This window comes from Puma concolor, chromosome B2 (genome assembly GCF_028749965.1).
Source record: "Puma concolor isolate L17-30 chromosome B2, mPumCon1.1.hap2, whole genome shotgun sequence".
Taxonomy (NCBI): domain Eukaryota; kingdom Metazoa; phylum Chordata; class Mammalia; order Carnivora; family Felidae; genus Puma; species Puma concolor.
In genome coordinates, this window is record NC_141671.1 from 12,643,320 (window position 1) to 12,659,770 (window position 16,451).

General features: G+C 49.3%; 1 protein-coding gene across 12 annotated transcripts in view; it reads left to right on the top strand.

Annotated features, from left to right (window-relative positions):
* Window positions 1-1,327: 1,327 nt before the first annotated feature.
* Window positions 1,328-16,451, top strand: part of ATXN1 (ataxin 1) — a 416,282-nt gene continuing 401,158 nt past the window's right edge. For 5 of the 12 annotated variants that reach the window (XM_086706202.1, XM_086706201.1, XM_086706204.1 and 2 more), the window contains exons 1-2: window positions 1,328-1,548; window positions 9,850-9,964. The gene's annotated coding sequence lies outside the window, so the exon portion shown is untranslated. The other 7 variants (XM_086706197.1, XM_086706207.1, XM_086706199.1 and 4 more) reach the window with 6 other exon arrangements.

Genomic DNA, 16,451 nt, shown 5'->3' on the forward strand with positions numbered 1-16,451 from the left:
TACTGGTCTTCCAGAATTATCTGCAGCAGGGAGAACGCCGCACCGAGCTCCCTTCCGCATGGATGTGCCTTCTCTTCCTCCAGGTGCCACACCTGTTGGCAAGGTGCACCCTTCCACATAAGATTTCCTCCCCGGGATGCTAGCACCCAGCGGTGGTACACGCGGAGGGGGCGGGGTGGTGGGCAGTTGAGAACCGCGCTTGAAAATTGAGCGCAGAGGAAGTTCTTCAGCGTGGATTCACCAGAACTGCCATTTGATGCTCGGTTTGCTTTCTGTATCTCCTGCACTGGTTACCTCATTTCCGATTAAATTAATGATCCCGAATTAGGTGCGAGTGGAGCGCGCGGGTCGTCTTCCAAGGCGGGAGCTGGGTACTCCAGTACCCAGGGCAGATTTGCAGACCTGCAGAACACGAAAAGGAGGTGGCGGGGGGGGGGGGGGTGGCAGGGAGGGCACCCGCTTTCCCTGGCAGGGAAGGTGACGGTGCACATGCGGGGGAGGGGACCCTTCAAACTTTCCTGAGTTGCACGCCGAGGCAATCCCCGCAGCCCCGTGGTTCTGGTTCCGGAACGAAACCGGCTTGGAGGGCTAACGTGCACGGCGATCCGAGTTAGTCCTCTTGGACAATTCCCGGCGCGCCTGGGACGAAGGGCACATTGGGATCAGACTCGACCCCCCCCCCCATTCCTCCCCCTGGGGTACTTCGCTGGCTCGGAGCTGAAGCCCGACACCCCTCGGAGAGTCCTCCAGGGCGCCCCGAGTTGCACCCCGCGGTCGCTCGGTCCCCTCCAACTAGGTGCAGGGGCCCGGGGAGGCGCGCGAGGACCGACCGGTCACCGCTAAAATTACCTCATCGCTTCAGCTCCCCGCCCCTTTCCCAAACCTGGAAGAAGCGTCCCCTCCGGCCTGAGCCGCCCCCCCCCCCCGCCCCCCTTCCCCTCCCCCCCAGCTGCCGAGCCGGTTCGGGCCACGCGCCGCCTCCCGGGGGGCCGCGGAGCCCCGGCAGCGCGCAGCCAAGGGTTAAGGGCGCCGGCCGGCCGGCCGCCGCGCCGTGCGCTCTCGGTGCTCCGAGCGGCTCGCCCTGCCGCCCGCCAGAGGGTGCCCCCCCCACCCCCAAGTCGGATCCTTGAGCTGCGGCGGCGGCAGCCAACTGCTCCATATTTGGCTTCTATTACACATTTACATACTGGAGCGAGCGAGCGAGCGAGCGCGAGAGAGCGCGAGGGAGGGAGGGCGGACGGGCGGAGGGAGGAGGGAGGGGAGGGGAGCAGGGGGGGGAGGAGGAGGAGGAGGACGAGGAGGAGGAGGACGAGGAGGAGGAGGAGGAGGAGGAGGAGGAGGAGGAGGAGGAGGAGGAGGAGAGAGCAGAGTATACCGCAGACATCATTTCTACTACAGTGGCGGAGCCGTACAGGACCTGTTTCACTGCAGGGGGATCCAAAACGAGCCCCGCGGAGCAGCCACCAGAGCTACAGCAGCCGCAAGACACTGTTTCTCTCCCTCTGCCCCCCCTTCCCCACGCAACCCCAGATCCATTTACACTTTACAGTAAGTGGCTATTTTTTTCTCCTCTGATTCTTTCTCCCCCCTCCCCCATCCCCTTCGCCCCTTATTTAGATTAAAATTTTACCCCTACCGCTGCTCTCCCGAGAGGGGGCAAAAGCAACAACCAGCAAACAAACCCCAAACCCCAGTCGCCGGCACAGAAAACAGCTGGAAGAGGAGCGAAGGGAAATCGACGCGTCGTGTTGTGTTGTGTTGTGTGTGTGTGTGTGTGTGTGTGTGTGTGTGTGTGTGTACATACAACCTTCTCCCGCTCCAGCCTCCCGGGCCGACACCCCCGCTCGGGGCGCAGGGACTGACGGCAGGGGGCTGCCGGGCCGGTGGGCGCCCGCCAGGCGAGGGGGCGCGCCCGGGTTGGGGGTGCGGGCGCGGGCGCGGGCGGGGAGAGCGGCGGCGGCGCCCCGCTCCGGCGGCTGCTGGTCCGGCCGCGAGTGCGGAGAACCGTGTCCCCCTCCCTCGAGGTGGCGTAGGGGTAGGCGGCGGCGGCGGCGGCGGCGGCGGCCGGGGGTCGCGCTGCCCTCCTCTCCCGCCGCACCCTCCCCAGCCCTCTCCCCTCGGAGGGCGGCGGAGCGAGTGGGTCTGCAGGAGGGTTGGGCTCCCCCCTCCCCCGCCGCGGGTGGCCGCCCGGGCCTCGGAGCCCGGGGCGGGGGGTCTCCCTGGCGGAGGCTGGCCTCGCCGGGTGCGCGGCTACGGGCCGGGACTCTGCGCGCGGCCGGGCGCCGGGCGGTGGGAGCGCGGGGGGCGCGGAGGGGTGGGCGCGGGGGGAAGCCGACGCGCGGGTGCCGGGCGCGCGGCTGGAGTGGCGGCGGCGGCCCTGCTGCCGCCGCCGCCGCCGCCGCCGCCGCCACCGCCGCCCTGTTGGTGCGGCCGCTTCCTGATCATGTGCGGCGGCCGCCGCCCGGAGCCGCGAGCCCGCGAGCGCCCCAGCCCGGAGCCGGCGCCCCCGCCAGCGCCCGCGCGGCAGGAGCGGAGGAGCGGCGGCGGGCGCTGCCCCGCCGGCGCCGGGAGTGAGCGGCTGCGCGGCTGCTGGGAGGGTGAATGAAGCCAGGAGGAGGGGAAGGAGGAGGCGGCGGCGGCGGAGGAGGCGCTGCGGGGATTGGGATGCGCCCTGGAGCCCCGCTGCTCGCTCACTCTGGGCCGGGCCGGAGACTCCGCCACTCCCGCGGCCGCCGCCGCCGCCGCCTCCTACGTGGTTCCAGCGCTGCGAGCAGGCCGGTCCCGCAGGGGGCAGGGAAGGGGCCGGCCGGGCGGAGCGAGAGGTGAGGCGGCGGCGGAGCGCGGCGTGAGTGTGAGTGAGTGCGTGCGTGTGTGAGTGAGTGTGTGTGTGTGTGTGTGTGTGTGTGTGTCTGTGTGTGCGTGCGCGCGCGCGGAAGGGGGGCGGCGAGGCCCGTCGCGGTGGGGAGCGGCCCCTCGGTGGCCACTTGGCTGACTCTGCGGCGCCCCGACCCCTCCCCAGCCCTACCCCCACCCCACCCCACCCCACCCCCAGCCCTCAGGCCTCCTTCCTAAACTCCGGGGCTTGTGCTTTCATTTTATTTCCGACCACGTAGGGGGCTGACTGGGAGCGATGGAACAATTCAGGTTTTTCTAGGGAGACTGAGCGAGGACCTTAGTGGGGGGTGGAAGTAGGGTGGTGGTGGAGATCTTGCCAGAAAGCAAAACAAAACCAAAAAAAAAAAAAAAAAATTCAGTGTCCAAGGACCGTGGGGTCCGGTTCAACCCCGTGGCCGTTCTGTTTTGTTTTGCTTTCTTAGTATATAATCTTGCAGATAAGAGGGTAATATAAATACTTCGGGAGATTGAGAAATTGCTGAAGAGTAGTAAGGGCAAAGGAAAAAAAAAAAAGCCAGTCGGAAGCTGGTTATATAATGCGCGATGTGGCTAACGAGAACGGCAAGCTATTTTTATTTTGTTTACCGTATGCTGTGCAGTAGGGACTCCTCCAAACTGGTGCCGTCCCCGAAGAGATTCTGAGCTTCCCTGTGCGAGCCACAAGATACAATTAGCAAAAATTGGAAGACCCTATTGCGCCCACAGAATAAAAACTACTGGCTTAGAGTGGCATACGCCCTGCACATCCTTTCCTACGTGCACGGGAATGTGTATATGCAAATAAGTTCCTCCTTTGGCAATCTAGTAGTCACATCTCAATGACATTTGTGTTTTGTAATGCAGGCTGTTCTTAATATTTAAACATTGTCGTTACATATCGTACAGAGCAGTGGGTAGTTACTTGATGGTTATTTTTAGGCACAGCTCGTTACTTTTCCAACGGTGTTGGTTAAGCCTTTTCTGTTTGGAAGGAGCCCTGCAGTTCCTAGAAGCCCCCGTTAAGCCCACCCTGTGGTGTATTTGTAGTTTGATACTTGGGCTTTTTTTTTTTTTTGAGTGTGGCATGAAGCCTATGTTTGAGGAAACCACCCAAGAGAAGGTTGAGAAAATCCTGCACATGAACTCTTGGAAGGGGATTGCACCACAAGAGCTAATGCTGTGGCATTTAATCTCCTCTGATTGCCCTCCAACTGTGCATGCATCAGTCAATATTTTAGCAGCTCCGCAGACAAATGGGTTTGAAAGCCACCTTCTAGGACCGGCAAGAGGTTGAAGGGCTCCCCTGAACCTCCCGCCCGCCTGTCTTTCTCATCATGTAGATACGTGTCAGCGGTATAGGTTTTCCCTGCACTTACTCCGGCCCTGATCACTCCTGTAATTAGATCGGGCTGCCATGGCAACAGACAGTGTTCCTCGTCCATTCAGGTGGGTTTGTCTTGTGCCTGGACTATACTCCAAGTGTTTTATGCCCAGTATTTGTGCTGCTCAAGTCAGAGGAGAGGCTTCACTATTTTAGTTGCTGCTGCTTTCAGTCCTTTGGACGGGCGACCCTGAATGAGGCTTCTAAGCTACTCAACTTTTATAAAGGAGACCAACAAGCTGTTCTTGCCCGGTGCAGGATGGAAATGCATCTCCCCAGACAGTGAAAGGAACCTGGCACTCCTGCTGATGTTTATTGTGAACAGATCAACAAGTATTTGGTACTTGTGAGAAACCTTCCAGAGTTTCTAAAGCGACATTTCTTTTGCAGTCTGGTGCCTTTGGCCTTGTGGGCCCTTAACCCCTTCAGGTGTGAAAGCACCTACAGGACTGGTTTTCTGAAGGATTTAACTCTGCACAAGTGATTGATTTAGGAAGCATATCCACATTGTCACATTTCAGAAGTTTACTGTTAGAAGAGCCATTATAATAACAAGAAATGGTACTGACTGCCGGAGCCATTCTGAATGGATGCATTTTTTTTGAATGTATACATTTTTAATTTGGACCTCTTAGCCATCCAGCATCTTTTACATCTGTGGTAATAAGTTCAAAGGTTTTTCTCTCCGGTGAGAGACGATACAGGCCTGTAGCTAGTAGACTGACCACGGGTGGTGCTTTTGCACAATAAACAGCTTGTACTGTATTTTGAGATATAATTTAATGAGCGTTTAAAAATTCAGAGAGCAGTAGTTTACTCTTTGCATTAGGACACTACCTCATTAAGTCCGCTAGGCAGAGAAGAATAACAGAGAAAAAGGAAAGAAAAGTAGCTTTGGTTGCTGAAGCTTTCCGTTCCTCAGGAAACCCACCTAAGTGGGAGTATTTTAATAACCCTGCTGTTTGGAAGAAAAAGTAATTGAGAATAATAGTGTCTTGATTTGGTTGTGATCCTGCCAGTGGGTTTAGAGTTTTACAGCCCCATAGCTAAATTGGTAAACCCTTACTTTCCCCTGGGGTAGGATTCATTCCCCCGGGGGGGGGGGGGGGGGAGGTTTACGGCTCTCTCTCCGTTTAGTGGGTTTATGCCCTGGGTAACTTGATTGTGGCCTGTTCAGATCAAGTGTTGCTGTGGTTAAGTTAAAAGGAGCTATTTTTTTCTAGGCTGTAAATAGATGGAAAGCAAGGATATGAAATAAGGTCCAGAAGTTTGAGTTTTACATGCTTTGGAGGTCCTAGGTTATATTTGCAGCATACAGAAGATCTCTTCACTTGCAGTAAAATGTGAATGCATTTTTGAATGCTAAAATAAGTATGAAAAATGTTGCTTGATTGGGAACTGTGAAAGTCAGTATTTTCCTGTCTGGATTTCGTTTTAAGAGGGTTTGGGTAACAGAAGTGATACTTTGTCGGAAATATTATAGCTAGGCTCCCGGGCCTCTGAATTGTCTTTCAGTCTTGAAGAAAGATGCAAGACAAACTCTTTAACCACCAGATTATATATCAAGTGCCTGTAGATGGCCTTAACATTTCAATGGCTGTGAGTCTTGGGCAAGGCCAGCCTTATGAGAGTAGTGAAACATTAGTAAACACATTTCAGTGAGTCCAGTATTTATTGTCATTGTAGAGTATAAGGACTTACATTCCTTTTGTGTAATATGCCTTTATTTATTTATTTATTTATTTATTTATTTATTTATTTCCATTCTGAAATGTCAAGTGGATTTTACTTTTGCAGTTACCTTGAATGACAGTTGGCTGATTACTAACACACTGTAACAGCGGCTCATTTTGTTTCCTGGGAGAAGTTAGTCAATAAACATATTTTATGAAAACCCTGGAAATGAGTGTAGGGGTGAATGTTAATTCTTTCAACTACAGTTGTGTGTACGTAACAACATGGTTTAGACTCTGAACAACTTAAAAATCTTGCGTATGTGATGGGGCATAGGGCGAGAGACAGGATATCATTTTTGGGGTGGCCCTAACTAATTTGATTTCCATTGCTTTTTCTTTTCAGAGTTATTCAGTAATTTGAATGATTGGCTTCTGTGGGAGATTCAGATATGTACAAGCTTAACTGCTTCAAAGAATGGATTTAATTCCGGTCATACTTTCAAGGTTACCAGAAGCAGGCCCTCCTTATTTTGTTAAAAGCATTGAAAATAAATGAATTGTGGAAATCTCAGCAGAGATCGTAATTTCTGTCCTAGGGCATTACCCACAGGACTGCTCATTTTTTTTTTTTTTAAATTTTTTTTCAACGTTTTTTATTTATTTTTGGGACAGAGAGAGACAGAGCATGAACGGGGGAGGGGCAGAGAGAGAGGGAGACACAGAATCGGAAACAGGCTCCAGGCTCCGAACCATCAGCCCAGAGCCCGACGCGGGGCTCGAACTCACGGACCGCGAGATCATGACCTGGCTGAAGTCGGACGCTTAACCGACTGCGCCACCCAGGCGCCCCAGGACTGCTCATTTTTAAGAATGAATTTTGCTGTTCACATTTTAGTTTCATCGAATTCAGTTCAATAAAATGCTCATTCAAAATTTCTTTAAGGGATGATATAATAGTGAGCATGCTGATGGCTGATTTAGAGAATTAAATTTTTTTTAAGTTTATTTATTTATTTTGAGAGAGAGGGGGAGAAAGAGAGACGGAGAGAGCACAAGCAGAGGAGGGGCAGTGAGAGAAGGAGAGAGAGAGAATTCCAAGCAGGCTGTGCACTGACAGTGTGGAGACCGATGCGGGGGTTGAACCCAGGAAGCGTGGGATAATGACATGAGCTGAAACCCGTAGTCCGACCCGTTGCCAGCTGAGCCACCCTGGTGCCCCTGGAGAATATTTTTAAATGTTGGCTGAAAGAGTTGTAATTGGATCAGGGTTTTGAAGAAATATGTATAAGAAAAAGATTTTAGGTAAATAATCTTTATTTGTGGAGGCAGTTTGTAAAATTTTATCCCTGTTTCATAAATGCTGTATTGTTGTCTTTATCAGTGTAGTAATATGTTTTGTAATCCTGATAGACATGAACTTGTCAGGCTAGTGTATTATCAATGTTTGTAGTGCAGATTAGCATCCCAAATGTACTAAAACATGTTTAGAACTATCGCAGACAAAAGAGCGACAAGCATTGTATTTTCTTTGATACGTTCGATGTTAGCAGAAACGTCTCATTGATTTTTCTATAACTTTTAATGCATATCATTTGCGGAGTAATGAAAATGCAGTGGTAATTGCCATAATGCAAGCAAAAATGATATATCCTACCTGAAAATGACTTGTCAGAAAATTCATTGTAGTGTAATCAGAATTTGAGACTTAAGGGAGCAGAGGTTCCCCTGATCATGCTCTTTTGATTCAGGCTAAGAGGAACTCTTATTTATTTATATATTATTTCTTCTTTACTATCACATCAGTTTTATTCAGGCCATCTTTCTTAGCAGTCTTCCGCTATTCACGGAACTGTGTTAGGTGGTTCTGCTGTGCTTTTGAAATACGAAGGGTTCTATTTTTAGTGTGTGTGTTGTAGAAAACATGCTATAGGTTATTTCTTTATTTATTATTTTTTGTATCTTGTTTGTATGTTTTTGCAGTGAATCCACCCTGCCTCGCTGTTGTTCTTGTGTTTCTTCCCTCTGAGGGAACAGCAAGTTATGTTAACTCTGTTAATTACTCTAACTGGTGCAGCACCACAAATACCTGGGAAAGAAGTAGGCATACCAGTGTGAGGGTAAATTAATATTTTACAGCCTTTGCATCATGTTTGACTGTTCTGTGCACTTCAGCAGAATAGGAGGAGACTGTAATTTGGACTCTATAAAACCTTATCTGCCGGGTGATATGTAAATAGGACTGTGCACACACACAGATACACCAGCAAACACTCACTGTTAGCTCGTCAAGCGAGTGCTCTCTGCAAATCCACGGTGCCTGCGTCTTGCTCAGAAATGATTATCCAGTAGGTTGATGCTTCATTTGAGAGGTTACTAGAAAGAAACAAGAAAGCAGGTACTGTGTAAGAGAAAATCGAATTTGGTGAGCTTCTCTTTAACTTGGCCACCATTTATATGTGTCACGCAGCAGGCTTCTTGGTGGAGGGACAGACTTAGGTGGAGTCTTGTAAGGATTTCAAAGATACAGGAATCTAGAACAGTTTACCTACTTTCTCTGCACTCACGGATTACGTGTGGAGAAACCAATGGCTAGAAAACTTCTTTTGCATTATTAGTCCGGGGCATGCAATGGACGCTTAAATAAATACTTGGTGAACGGCCTCGTTAGAAGGAAGAACGCTTTGGCTACTGTTCGTTACTTTGAAACGTGTTGGAAAGCGATTGAGATTAGTTTCCTTTCCAGCTGGGCCGTCCTCTTAAAAATAGTGTGTGTGGATGAGAATAGTCATGGCTACCGAGATGTGTTGCCATCCAAGGATAATTGGCTCATTTACCTGTTTACGGATTATTCACGTTGGAGATTGTATTCATAACTCCAGAATAGTTTCTTTCTGACATCCAATATAATCCTGGGCTTTCTCCCTACTTCTGTTACCTGGCGTGGGCTTAGGAAACCCAAACTAAATTTAAAATTAGCCCAAACAGCTAATCAGAGAGGGAAAGTCTGCCCAGCAATGACCAGTTTGGGGGTTAGTTTACAACTGTGCTACTGATTCTTTCTACTTAATGTGGACCATTGGGGATGATCAGTATTTGAGAACAGTATTTTCATAGGGCTGAAAAGTCTGTGAGCAGATCAAGTCCTCAACTTCTTCCATTTCTATGCTTAGGTCTTTACCTCACAAAAACTACAAGCACCAGGCTCCCTGATGGAAAGGTATATGGAAGATTCATTCATTCTTTCATTCATCCATTCACACATTCACTCATTCATTATACGGTGGATTAATTTTTACTTAACCATGCGCAAGGCATTGTGGCAACGTGAAAATGAAATAGACCTATAGTCAATAAGAAAATAATTTCAAGTTCGGCGGAAAGTCTTGCGGAACACTGCATACTTTTACAGTGTTTTCTGCACTTGATACATTTTTCTATCCCATTAGACCGGTATGCTGATGACTGTGCTGTCCCATGACTGCCCTTCTAGTTGCATGTTGATAGTAATATATGCCATATTAAAATTAGACTTTGGCTCGATTACTATTCAGTTCATGCCCATTTCACCAGTTATCGCTGTGATGACCAGCATGTGTTTATCAGATGATTGGTTAGGATCATTAGAGAAAAGAATGCCAGTTCGTGGCTTAAATGGGGCGACCAAGCTCTTAATTTGATTGAAGGGATGACCTTTTTGTGGGTTGGCCTCCCTCCGAGCCCTGTTGGATAAAACCAGACCTGCCTTTTGGACTGGCTGGTAACCGTAGTTTCCATAACACGAAAATGCAAACATTTGATGTCCTTGAGGGTCTGGGTTTCGGTGTACAGACAGTTTAAGGTGGAACTGTTTTTTTTTGAAGCCGTCTGTTCTGCTTCTCATTGTGGATTTCTTCTCCCGCACCCCCTCGACCACCGCAGGAGCATCGTGCAGAAAGTCGCCAGGCCGGTCGGTGCAAGCTGGGGATCTGTGTGTCATCCTTGTAAGACCGTCTCCTGCTCCACGGCCACTCAAGGGAAGTGCATCCCGTGTCAGGTGAGAGTTTTTGCTATGCTCATCTAGGTACCATCTGAGGATAAGGTCTGACCCGGAAAGTCACCTAGTACCCACGCTTTTGCACGCTGTAGACTGTTTGCCGTAATTGCCTTTGCACACTAGATCCAGAGGGAGGTTGAGAAATTGCCACGAGAGTTTTTAAAAACTTGGCTTCAATATCTCTCCTGTTGGTTTAATTTATGTGGTTCCTGAAGAAGTCCACGTTTGAGTTGGAGCTGGTTGACCGTTGTGTGGTAGGCTTGAGTCCCATCGTCTTTGTTGTCCCCTTTACATAATGCGGTGAGACTGTTTTTCTACCCAACTGTTACCTTAAGTCACGGTTTTCGTGGTACAGCGATTCAGGTGTGGGGAGACAGAGGCCCATTTGTTCAGCGGCAGCCAGGATTTGTCGAATCTTGAATTTCTTTGTGTCTGTTTGGATTTTACAACTTCCTGATTGCCTCACGTACAGTAAATTTTTCTGGCCTGGAGAGTCATGCCGACACAGGGTGTAAACAGCGTTGATGACTCATGGTTCTGTATTGAAGAGAGGACAAGAGGATCCTGCCTAAACAAAATCGGGAGACGTGGAAGTTAGACAGAAGTTGGGGCAAGAGGGCTTTGAGAGCACTGGTGGGTGCAACCAAAGGAGATTATGACATAGATCTCCTCTTTCTGTTTACTTTGGGAACAGTCCTGCTGGACTCTTTCAGAGGTTCCCAAGCCTGGCTGCGCAACGGAATCACCTGGAGGGTTTAAAAAGGCGGGGGGCGGGGGGGGAAGGATTGGGGCTCCATCTCCTGAATCCAAATGAACCTTAATGGTCTCTCGGAATCATAGTGATGCTCTGCATGTGTGAGAACTTCTGGACGAGGTGGTCTCTGGGCAGCTCTTCCCAGTCACGTGCCATTTGCTTACCAGGCAGGACGCGGGTCTGTTGTTCCTATATACCTCACGTATCCAAATCTGGATGTGCAACTGATTTGTTAGGAGGCGGATATTTGCTTTACCAAAATGTTCATCTTAAAAATGATTCACCAGGAGCACCTGGGTGGCTTTGTCGGTTAAGTGCCCGACTTGGGCTCAGGTCATGATCTCACGGTTTGTGAGGTCGAGCCCCGCGTCGGGCTCTGTGCTGACAGCTCGGACCCCGGAGCCTGCTTCGGATTCTGTGTCTCCCTCTCTCTCTGCCCCTTCCCTGCTCACGCTCTGTCTCTCTCTCTCTCTGTCTCAAAAATAAATAAACGTTAAAAATAATTAGAAAAGAAAATGATTCACCAGTTTTCTTTAAATAAAGAGCTCCCCCCTCTACACCTAAGATCCAGTTTTTAAGCTGCGGATAAATTCCGTGGCATCTGGGATGAGAGCACCGGCTCCAGAAGCAGCCTGCCTGCCTGTGGAACTGCCATTGTGTCCTGGAAAGCCCTAGAACCTTTCTGTGCCTCAGTGTCTTCGTGTATAAGGTGGAGATAAGATTAGAACTGTTTTCTAGGGCTGCTGTAAGAATGGAATGAAATACGCATTTGCTGGGTAGGATAGTGCCTAGCTTATGGTTTGTGATCTGTGAACCTAAGTTATCTTTGCATATGTGCTGCCGAAGCGAGCTCTGCACATAAGTTTTATCTTTGTGATCGTGTAACTTTTCTCTCGACAGGATGATTGTAATGTTCTTGTTTTCTGATGGTTGCTCCTGGACCGTACATGACTAGGAACAAGTAAATACACTTGTACCTTGATCTTTGGACCAACGCTGTAGACATTTGCAGCTTTGCAAAGCAAACGAGGCTTTTATTTATTTTTCTGAATTTTGTGTCAGCCCCACCCTGTTGCTGCGATAGAATGCACACGTATTGTTTTTATATTGTCGCAGGGTGAACTGAGAAGTTGCGTGCACAGATGAAGCGATTTGTGGTCTGAGTAAAAATGAACGAAAACCTGAGTTGCAGAAAGGGTCGTCAGTAAGGTCCTCTTGGGGGATGGGGCAGAGGAGGGAGGCAGTTATCCCAAACACTGTATCCTTGAGAAATACGAACGGGGTCCTTTACATTTTATTGGCTGCGGTCCAGGGAGGGGTTGTTTCAAACGAAATAGAATAATAGAATACCCACCTCCCCCCCCCCCCCCCCAGAGTTACGTGCAAAAGCTAAGCCTCTTAAGGTCTGCAAGTGTCAGCTGCATGGAAAGGGGTAAGATGCCTCACCACGGCTTTATCTCTTTGGGGTATTATCATTTGATATGCTAGGCAGAGAATCCTCACCTTCAAGTTTTGGGGAGAAGTAGTTTGATTGCATTCGTGGTTAAAACACACGCGCATTATTTTTTTTAACGTGCGATGTTTACAAGAGAATTTTATTGTGGAAAAAAAAAAAAAAACGGGCATCAGAAAGTCCTAGCTCTTGGTCAGTATGTGCAGCTGAGAAGACACCGAGGTTTTTATAGTATATTAAGCGAGTCCAAGTGTCTTATGAATACGTATTGTATTACCAACATAGTGCAGAGTCACCTTGAGTTTTAAGCGGCTGACATTTTCTGTGATTGCATTGAAAGGAAGCTTAGAAGCATTATCTAAACATTTTGCATAAAAAACGGCCCCTTTATAATCCTCACAATTGATGGCTGAACCCAAGAAGGGGCACAGTACCGTTCGTGCGGTATTCTGTTATATTCATTAAGTTGTTTTTGTTTTTTAATTAAAACCTAGGCTGCAAGTATTTCTTGTTCTGCTTCCTTTGTGCATGTGATACGGCTGGTTATGACCTCGCTGGTTCCCAGGCGCTCTCTGTGTAAAGAAATGATTCATTCATTCATTCACTGCATCTTTTTTTAAACTACTACTCGGTGCTGTGGGAATGAAAACGAGTAAGAGCTCCCAGAACGAGGTTGCCTTCTTCGTGGTCACGTAGGGGTGAGGAGAAATGCCCGGCAAGACCTAACGAAAGCAGAATGGGGTGTCTTGCCCTTACCGGGGTTACGTTCTGCTATGGAAGGAGTTCACAGTGACGCCGAGTGGGATGGCAAGGAAAGACCGGGAGGAGGAGGGCTTGTTGTCCGAGTTCAGCCCTTGAAGGCTGGCCAGCATTTCTGTGGGGAGAGGCGGCTGGAGCAGAGGAAGACCCGTGCAAGTGCCTGGGACGTCACTGACGAGGCCATTCTGGCCGAAGCCCAGGTGCAGGGGGGGGCGTCTGCATTGTAGACAGGGCGGGGGTAAAATTGCGGGGAGAGGTCAGGTCTGGAGAGAAGCTTGGAGGAGCCGCAGAGCCGACTTTGCGATCGGGAGTTCTTGCGCCTGCAGGAAGTTCGCCAGGCAGGAAGCGAGGAGGACCGTGTTTCAGGGCTGCAGTCAGCAGGCGTGAAGTGCACGTGGGAAGAGGCAGGAGGCAGCGGCACGTGGGTGCGGCACGGCCTTCGGGCGCTTGGCCTTGAAACCGAGGGGAAGGGAAGGCTGGTGACAGGCTGGAGGGCGCCTTGGGGGGATAACAGGGTCCTCTCCCTGGAATCTCAGATGCCTTGCCGAGGACTGAACTGCAGCTCAATGAAATCATGTTCAAACCTTTCTTCCTTTAAGACCTTAAGAAAGGAAGGAAGGAAGGAAGGAAGGAAGGAAGGAAGGGGAGGGAGGGAAGGAAAGGAAGGGGAAGGAGGGGAAGAAGGAAGGAAGGAAGGAAAGCAAGAGGGAAGGAAGAAAGGAAAGAAAGAGAGAGAAACCTGAGCTAATTTTAGCTAAATCTCATGTGTGTATGACAATGAATGCCGCTTTTGAAATTCAGTGCACGCGGCATCTCTTTTCATTTAAACAAACGACCCTTCTATTTTCCTCTAAACAGTTTTATTAAGATTTTCAGTGAAGCCCTGTACGTACTAAGAACAATTCCAGCACTTCTTTTGATCTTTCCCACCGTTGATTTATTTATTCATCTCATGTGATAGGCGGAAATCACATTGCTCCATCCACCCAGCTCTGGAGCACTTGTTCACCTGTGGAAAGTCATCTACTGTACTTTGTTTGATAAATCACATTAATATGGGTGTGGTTTGTAACTTTCAAGGCTTTCCGGGAGGCTTTATGTGGACTCTTCTAAATGTGACACACACACACACGCACGCACGCACGCACGCACGCACGCACGCAAGGCACAGCTTTCTGAGCAATTTGGCTTCCCATTTATACTTTATAGAAAATGAAGAAAGACAGAGCAAGTGAGCTTTGACTCCGGGATGAAAAGATGCTAAGAAGACATGGCCGGAGATGATCTGGTTGCAGTTCTGTTAGTGGGCAGTCGGTTTTAATATAATCAGAGCAGACTAGAGGATCATTCAAGATGTTTTTCTTTGACCTGAGTTATTTAGATGGGTTGTCTCTATTCCCCAGACTAGCTCACAATGAGGCAGTGAGTTTCCTACCTTCCATAAAAGACAAGAAGGTTAGGACAGGAGTGAGAGGGCTGGAGAAAACCACTTCAGGGGCAGATCATTCTGTCTGCACATCTTTAATGAGCATCTAATATGTGACAGGCATTATGCCAGCTGGGCTCTGAAAGAAATACAGAGATGGTGAGCCGTTCCCACTTACTGTGTATGAACTCATTTCATCCCTACTGCAGTCCTTGGAGGTAGGTACTGTTATCATCCATTATGTGAATGAGGAAATCAAGGCACCGAGAGGAGAAGTAACCTGCCCAGGGTTGATTAGCTGTTAAGTGGTGAAGTCATGCTTGGATTCCACCCTGTACTCTTCTTTTTTTGTTTGTTTTTAAGTGTGTTGATTTATTTTGAGACAGCGCAAGCCGGGGAGTGCGACAGAGACAGAGGGAGAGAGGGCGGGGGAGGGAGAGACTATCCCAAGCAGACTTCTTGCTGTTAGCACAGAGCCCAATGCAGGGCTCGATCCCACGAACTGTGAGATCATGACCTGAACTGAGATCAAGACTCGGATGCTTAACCGACTGAGCCACCCAGGCGCCCCCCGCCCTGTACTCTTAACTGCAGCCATGCATTGACTCTTAAGCCCTGAGCCCTGTGTGTAAGAAGCTTACAGTTGAGTCTAGAAGGGAGGGCGTCTCTTTAATATTTAAAAAATCACGATAGGGCTGTAGCATCTTCCGCGAGGTCCAGGTCAGGGAAGGGTTCCTGCATGCTGAGCCTTCCATTTGGATGTTTGGATGCTGGCCTGTCAGCTCAGTGTTGCCCCCGGGCCATCCTGGAGGTGTTACCGTGTTTTTTTTTCACTCGTCCTCATACCTCCCTGAAGTTCCTACGCACTTTGAATAATTATTAATTGAAAAGAGCGATGGCAGTGGCACCAGGCTTATCTGTGTCGCAGGGGATTGGCTTGAGCTGGGCTTCAAATGCGGTTCAGCGTCAAGAGTCCCAGTGAGACGATGAACTTTTGACTCTTCCAAAAGCTTCCCTGGGTCATGGCTCAGCTTGCAAGATTTGGCAGATACAAAGTATTCATCTCTGCAGTTTGCTAGGTGGTGGGCTGGCACTGGATGTAAGCTCTAAGAGCAAAACGGGAGGTGAAAGGAGGTCATGCTTTCGTCCGGGTGGCCGTCAGGAAGCCCCGGGTCTCCTGTCCCCTCCTGTCCGCGCCCCTCCCAATCTCTCATTTTTTTCTCCTCATCTGGACAGGTGGATGAATCTTAACCGACCCACGTCAGAAGGATAGAGAAAGGATAAAGATCACTTTTGTCTTAGCCCGCTTAGGGGAGACCGGTCTTTCTTTCTTACGTTGAATGAAAATTACAGGACTTAAAAAAAAAAAAATGCCTTGAGAGGCAACGTCTCTCGCTTTATAGATGCACGGAACGCAGAGGACTTGGGATTTACTATCCGTGCACTCGCCTGGCAGCCCCAGCCCACATCCCAGCTGTAATCATACGTGATGCATTTTTATTTACAGATTAGGAGGCTCTGACGCTGACATATGACTAACCGAGAAGCTCCTCCCTCCAGCACTAGTATGTCATCTGCTTCAGAGAACTAATTGCTTGGCAATTCCCCTTTGGTAATTCCCTCTTTATTTTCTGATGAGTTACTTAACAGTGATGGGCTTGTAGAGCAGAGCGTGGAGTTTAATGTGTGCTCCAGAAACTCCACTGTAGGCCTGGGGGATATGTTTTTTTGAATTCTGTTTAGCTTTGCTGAAGGAACACTGAAACCATTATATGGCCTGTTAATATTTCACTCAATACGAGGTTAGACGCCGAGCGGTGTGCAATTTTCCAAAAGAAATCAAAACCAGGCCCCTTTTCAAAATGTGCCCCTGTGCGTTTGAAAATTATTAAAAAGGAACTTAATATTTACAGAATGCTTAATGCTCTTTCAAAAATGTGATTTGAAATGGAATGGCTTTCCAGTCTAAGGCAGGGTGCGTGTGGTACGGGGAAAGGCAGAGGGACCGCTAGTTAGGGGACCGAGTTGCCGCTGTTTCCTGACCTGCCCCAAGGTGACTTGGGATGCTCAATCTACCTTGCTGGGCCTCAGTTTC